The following is a 6,910-nucleotide window of genomic DNA, read 5'->3' on the forward strand; positions in this document are numbered from 1 at the left end:
AACTTTAATTTTTTTTTCTTTAAAAGTAGAATTAAATTTTAAAGTTGCCTGGAGAAACTCCAAAGGAACTGCAGTACCTTGGCCACTGCCGGCAAATAATTCGGCAGCCCAATTACCTAAAGGCTGGTGGGAGCCCGTTAGTCTTTTATTTTGTGAGGACTCACTCAAATCTATAGGGTAGGTCTAAGACGACGTGAGAACTGATGAATACATGGTGTTGCGTTTTTTAAACAGTCAATTTACAGGGTCCTTGACACATACAGCCTAACCTCTGATCCTAGCTTCTTTCGATTTTGAAGTTACTTGATCCTTTGAGCCCTAGCCACAGGTTCACCAGTGAAGCGTAAACTTGCCCGTATGGCTAGCCACCGGTACAGCGGTGAGCGAGACCTTATTGATTATTTCAAAGATCTTTCTGAATTAGATGCTGCTAATGACGAAGACTCCCCTCAGTGGGATATGGAAAGTGGTTCTGATGATCATATGAATGTTAGTAAAATATCGCTCAAGAGCTCAGGCAGAGGGGCATGGTAGCCTCAGGAGGTCAGGGTTTAAAGGGTTAAAGCTCAGCTGGAGAAGTGCATGTAATTATTTTATTTTGCTACTTACGTTTTAACTGCACATGACAATTGCGCAAGATAGATCAAGATGAGGCAAGACTGGCCATAGCTTGTTTTAGTCTCTACCAGTCTACCACTAGTGAAGATGACAATTGTTGGTATCCCGTTATATCTGCCAGCCCCGCTGTACGGCAACTTTATGCTCGTCCCAAGGTAGGCGGTATTATGAGGTTTGACTGTAGCCAGTGTGTTTATACGTTCTTTGTGTATGAGATAACCATTTGAAAGCATAATAATGTAAAACAAATTATGTATTTCTATCAATGATTTTGTAAAATGAAATGGCATGAATTTTTTTCCTAGCATAATGTATATGAATGATGTATACCAAGGACTATCGTACCTTTGATGTTTGTTGTTTTGTTTTATTATTTGCAAGTATTTAATTTGTTTGGAAAGTTGAAGGGTGACATATAATTATACTGTGATCCTTTCACTAGGTGTGTAAGAGCATGGTTACTGGGATGAACTGGCCAGGCTCTATCCTGTTTCACACCGAAGATGTCCGCTCAATTCCCTTCATGGGAAAAGTATTTTAATATCCAGGACTATCTGTTGGAATGCTGTAACCCACACGGCTCTGACAGGCAGGGTTGAAGCAGCCAGCCTCCAGAATTATGAAAATTGTGTACATGGAGACATGAAACCTGAACGTTCAGTCAATCAAGAACACCGGTCAGTTAATTTATTAACTTCAATCTCAAATAAACTGAAAGGAATATCAAGTGCAAGTAAAGAGAACCTGTTTCATGGTACTCTAAGTGAATAGCTGATTGTGTGCAAGTTCCTTTCTCAGGCTATCACCTGTACCTGTTCCGCTGTTACTTTCATGCCATATGATATATTTCATCAGGTTATATTTATCTGCAAGGTCTATAGTGATTCCTCTTTACCTTTTACAATGACATATCAATCATGCCCTGTTTCTCAATCTAATTTAGTGTCTCACATATTTATTTTTGCTTTTCATAAAAGCAGTGTTGTATATGAGCTCAGATGTACGGGACTGGATTCTTTAATATACTTTCGCCTTACTTTTTTTATTCTTGTTTGTATAGAGTGGTCAGTATTTCTTTTTAATGACAACTAAACACACTGTATCCTTTCTATATTGTTTCCTTTTGTTTCTATGTTGTTTTGCGTGTTTCTTTTTATTTTTGTGTTATTAAAAGTTTTCATGTTTTCAGATTTTTGCTTTGACAACAGGTACTCCGGTACATTGTTCTTCTAACTATTTATTGTATTCTTCTTTTCTTACTTGTCAAAGCTGTTATCGTATAGACGTGTAAATAATGCATGTGGATTTCAGAGAAGTATGTTGATATGATTCTGTCTTTCAACCCAGTTTTTTATCACGTTTAAATGTTGCGCCCACTTTTTGAAGACTCCCACATGCATGAGGCTTGATCATTCTTTGCATCGCAAAATGGCTGCTTACTGTTGACTTTGCCAGCGAGTTTTCGCATGTTTTAGTTGCAGATTAATTCTTTCATCTATGAAATTTGTTTCACATTTCTTTAATTGAAAATAGATTAATATTTCGTTGATTATGTATATGAAAATGAAGTGAAATTAGTAGTTTCTGAACTTACAGCACCTTTCTGTTGATGTCTGAGCTGTAAAAAAGAGACCTTCCTATTTAGAACTGGCACAAGAGCCGTTCTATTATGGTGTGATGCCTGGGTGATGTTACAGTTACAGTAAGAAATTGGCCTGCCTTGCTGTTAAGAATTGCCTGGATATGGGAAATTAACTTTGGTAGCTGTATAAACCATCATCTCTTAGCTTAGAAAAATGAATATATGTAAGCTGTGTTTTTGTGAGTAACAAATTCTTTTGATGTAAAAGATGGGTGTGTGTGTAACGTACTCTCAAATATGAGAGAATTGTGTGCGTGTGTATGTGGCAGAGTATTTTGAGGAAATGGCGGATGGAGAGTACTGAACGAGAGAGTTTTTGTTTTTAAGCTTATCGTTGGCTAGCAGTGCAACTGTTCAAAGCCTGGAAAGCAAAATTTTTTTCCTGGAGAGAAAACTGCTTTGGTTATATTTTAACAGTTGTACCTTAATTGTGTCTCTTCTCTGCCTTTTTTCAACATTTAGATTTTGTAATTTTTAAAAATATTCCTTGAGCACAGCACAGATTAAGAAACTGCAATTTTTTTTATATAAAAATTTTGGACTGTGTTCTCTGGATATATTAAAGTTGGCGTTTTGTTTCGTTGAATTACCTTTTTTGTAACTTTGGAAGAGGCTGAGAGGGTTTGATATATGTGTCACGACGTTTTGAAATCAGGCGCTCGTCTATTTTTGGGCATGTGGAGTTATTGGTATCATATGAAAGCTTATTTATTTGCTTTGCTTTCTATGAAAAAACATCCATCTATCTTGAATAGAAGTCGAAATATTTGCGATTGAAGGAGGTAGAAGTAGATTGGTTTTCAGAGGTAAAATTATTTTAAAAATGACCGCCAAAGTTTGTAACTTCTACCACTTGAGGTCCTTGAAAACTGAAAATTTATATATTTTGTGCCATTAATCAACGTTTTTCAGCAAAATTGACACAAAAATGTTTTTTTATATGGACATAAAAGGTGTTGAGCCAGAAAACAAACATTTTATAAAAATTGCCAAACTAGAGGGAAAATGTACTCGTTACTCCGTTTGATTTTCCCGACACATCACTTTTTTCTCATGTTGGCATCTTTGTTCATTCATTGAAAGCATTGGATTTGGACTTTGCCACCAACTAGACAGATGTCAATCTTTTTTGTGAGTTTATGGTTTCCTTCCACCATTGCACTTCAAGCTACTTTTCTATTGTGTCTTATGGTCAGAGCATTGCCTTTTTTGTACTTTTCAATTAGTATTACCTGTATACGTGTATATATGTACGTATATACGGGCATCTGTCGTGTGATTGCAAAAGACATGATTTAGATTCCTATGAGGACAAGTCTTATTTTATCAAATATCTCCATCTCTGTGCTGGGATTCTGTATCCGACTGGGCCCAGTTTGGTTGGCAAAGCAGCCAACCTCCTAAATTATCTTAGGTTGAAATAATCCCTTGTGATTCACCTGTGTGAAAGGTGTCAATAGCTAGTCTTTTGCCAGAATTTGCTAAATGGTGTTGTCTTTTGTTTTAATCTGTACTGTTTCATTTTGAAAGTTCTGTTTGTTTTTTTTAAAAAGGTACATGTAATTGTATTAGTCATTTAGAAAGCATTCTGTGTGCCAGCGAATAACAGCAATCAGATGTCTTTCCTTATGTCGATGTTAAGAAATTAGAATATTCTTACTGGCGTCTTTAGTATTACAGTTAGTTGAGTTAGGGTACAGACAGAGTAGAGTCACCTTGCTCGTCCTTTCCCCTCCCCTTGCTCTTCCCATTTGGGACTTGCACGTGGAGAGGTTAGCAAGGAGCCTGTCAGAGACAGAGTGGGAACCTCTCCCTGTAGTCTCCGTTTATTGTCAGTTCGCAAAATGAACGAAGGTGTGATTCAGTGGATGATCTTATGTTGGTTTAGTAAACGAAGTAAAAACAAACGTCGCTATTGGGTGCAAAAAACCACCAGCACCGCGCCAGATATGGCGAATTTCCTCATTTAATGGATGAAGTACGTTCAGATTAGTAACAATGTTTAAGTACACGAGAAGGACTGCTAATAGACTGCTATATTTCGACTTCTCCATACATACATAATATACATAGAATGGAAAAATTCAAGGAAAAACGAAATAAAAACTTTGTCATCGACCCTGTTGGCAAAAGCTCATATATATATAATTATATAAAATATAACATATGTGTGTACGTAATATTTGTTTTTTCACGACTTGTTTTTATTGCTGAATCAGTAGACAGCTGGTCCATGTCAGATAATAAATATGCCCCCCCTCTCTCTCTCTCTCTCTCTCTCTCTCTCTCTCTCTCTCTCTCTCTCTCTCTCTCTCTCTCTCTCTCTCTTTTCTCTCTCTTTTCTCTCTCTCTCTCTCTCTCTCTCTCTCTCTCTCTCTCTCTTTTCTCTCTCTCTTCTCTCTCTCTCTCTCTCTCTCTCTCTCTCTCTCTCTCTCTCTCTCTCTCTCTCTCTCTCTCTCTCTCTCTCTCATAGTGTAGGTATTATGTTGCGCCAAGTACAGAATTTTGTTTTGGGATGTAGGCCTACGCGTTTCGCAAGATAAATTTGGAGCACTCTGGGTGCCCATTGCAAATCCTGTAGTTTGGACACCTTATCGGAATGGCAGTAGCTAGAACAGGTCCAAAATTGGTAACTACCGGAAAAATTGGTAGATTTGGGCAGCCCTGTAACAGTAGTCATGCCATGCAAAGGGAGCTGGAAAGTAGTCATGAAATATCACACTGTAAATCATTTTAAAAACCGGGAGCCCAGAAAAAGAAAAAGGTAGAAGAAGCGTAATTTTGGTATACATTGTGTATCTGATGTCGATACAGACTGTACTGTAGCTACTTTTGTTGTGGTTTGTACTATTATAGGCTTATGGGGTTTATTTTTTTTATTTGATTTTTTTTTTATTGTTTTTTTTTAGTATTTTAGCTAAAAGGCTAGACCTATGCGGTAAGAGCACCTGTGAAAAAAAAAGCACTTAGCGTTTATTTCCCCATGTGAAAAATACGGCTGCCTAATTTAAAATGATGCAGGATGATGGTCTGTAACCAACTTAAAAAAGAAAATGCTTTCTTACATAAGTTACTGGACAGATGTGGTTGAGACTTGCCCAAATCTGCGTGATTCAACTGCCTAACCGACAGTATGACGGCGTCTAGGCGTTAGAATCACGTTAATCAACGTCACTGGGCGAGCGCTAATAGTCGCTTGGGCGTTTGAGTTATTGACAAAAGCTAATCATAATAATTTTAAGAGTAATTATAAAGCCATTCCATTCTTGTTTCTGTTATTTTTGCGCAAACATAATTTTTGAAAATGAAGTGAGTAGTATTTTAATTTTAAGTTTAAAAAATATAGTTAAAGTTTATTGCTTGAAAACAGTGCATACATTGTTAATTTGAAATTAACTGTTTATCCTTCTTAACTTTGATTGTCTTTTATGAGTTAATATAATTAATGTTTAAAGATACCAAAATAAGTTATAAAGACATTTTTTCATGAATCTTTTGTGCAAAAATTTTCATTTTTTCATGTTCGGGCAGTCATGAGGCTTGCACAGCATCTGTTTTCGTTGAATCCGAGTTCCTTTGTTATAGGCCTGTATACATTTTTTCCCCTCTTTATTTGAAGTGAGGATAACCAACTTTCGAAAACCATTGTCACCAGAAGAACGTTTGATCATCAAACTAAAGTATGAAATTTTACCTGCAATTCACCCATTAAGGCCTACACACCATCAGGGTTGGTGCTAGCAAGGTGCGAGAAATATTTAGTGCTGCCGTAAAATATCTCGCCCCAACATTTTTTATTTTTTGGTGCTTGCATGGTGAAACTTTCTCTGAAAGGGCGGGGCGAGGCTGGTGAGTCTACTCTAGCGCCGGCAACGCATTTCCTGTAGATCAAATTAACCTTTCATTTAATTGGTGCGAGCAAGGGTGCTGGTGAGGGAAAAGTGACTCTACTCTGTACGTTTATGTACCTTACCGTGGCATGCAAAAGATGAGAGTTCGATTCCTGAGTTGGGAGAACACTTGCTTAGTATGATCTTCGTCTGTCTGTTGGAAAATTGTATTCCTCTCAGCCCGGGATGGCCCAGACAGACAGGGTTGAAGCAGCCTGCCTCCTAATGATCTTAATTTTAGAATGTTCCTAGGCCGTTGTTTGATTTGTCTCAGGATCAGCTTGTTGTTTGGTATTTTTCTTTGACCATGTGTTAAAAGAGTAAGATTTTTGTCCTCTGCTTTTCCATTTTTGCTAAAACAAAATAAATGACTGAAGCAATAAATTAAAGGTATTGTTGTACCCCACAATCCTATGATGTGTTCACGCTGTGAATTACTGTTTGGTAAATTGATGTTTTAATTTTGTTTGTTTCATTATTTCATATATCTCTTTTTCTTTCCCAGAAAAGTAGTGGCGGTATTTCATTTATGCCATGTCTCTGTATAGTCCGCTTATATTATATCCACATGCTGTGGGAAGTGGATTTTGATGTCGATATATACAAATGTCGATAAAAGAATATAAAAGCAAAAAAAAAAGGGGAAAAACAAGGGGAGGTCAGTGGTAAAAAGACAACACCTCTTTTTAAGCAGGTTGCTTCCCTTGATTATAATAACCAATTACACACTGAAAGTAACATACAAGAGGCAGAGGGGAGG

The sequence above is a fragment of the Aplysia californica genome, unplaced genomic scaffold, assembly GCF_000002075.1.
Source record: "Aplysia californica isolate F4 #8 unplaced genomic scaffold, AplCal3.0 scaffold00208, whole genome shotgun sequence".
Classification (NCBI taxonomy): domain Eukaryota; kingdom Metazoa; phylum Mollusca; class Gastropoda; order Aplysiida; family Aplysiidae; genus Aplysia; species Aplysia californica.